This window comes from Saprolegnia diclina, assembly GCF_000281045.1.
Source record: "Saprolegnia diclina VS20 unplaced genomic scaffold supercont1.2, whole genome shotgun sequence".
In the NCBI taxonomy this organism is placed as follows: Eukaryota; Oomycota; class Saprolegniomycetes; order Saprolegniales; family Saprolegniaceae; genus Saprolegnia; species Saprolegnia diclina.
The window spans coordinates 898,764-899,391 of NW_008246069.1; positions in this window are offsets into that span (position 1 = coordinate 898,764).

The following is a 628-nucleotide window of genomic DNA, read 5'->3' on the forward strand; positions in this document are numbered from 1 at the left end:
GCTGCTGCGTGAGCCAGGGTACGGCGGACGGTATTGACTGCTGGATGGTGTGCGTGGCGCCGTTGCCGGTCGATGTGTGCGCGGTGCAAGAGTGCCAGGGCCAGGCAATTTCGTGCAAGGTGCCCGCGACGAAGCCTCCGACGCCTGCGCCGACGCCGGCCCCGACGGACGCTCCTACCGCGGCTCCCACGGCGGCTCCCACGGCAGCTCCCACTGCTGCTCCGACGGATGCCCCTACATATGCCCCTACGTCGGCCCCTACGTCGGCCCCGACTTCTGCTCCTACGTCTTCCCCGACGTCTGCTCCCACGGCTACTCCCACCGATGCCCCGACGTCTACCCCCACGGCTACTCCTACGTCTACTCCCACGGTTGCGCCGACGCCGGCGTCTGGCGTCGACATCCAGTTGTGCAGCTTCACTCAAAAGGTCCTCTCCGAGTACAACAACAAGGTGTACGCTGACGTGATTCGCCACAATGACAACGAGAAGCTCGTATACAACGCCGGGCCTCTCGAACCTACACACGCACCGCTTTCCATCATGCACGCAGGCAAGACCAAGTACGCGGAGTTGCTCGTGGAGCGACTCGAGCTCGACTTGGGCCTTCATCTTGAGCTCGTTGTTGG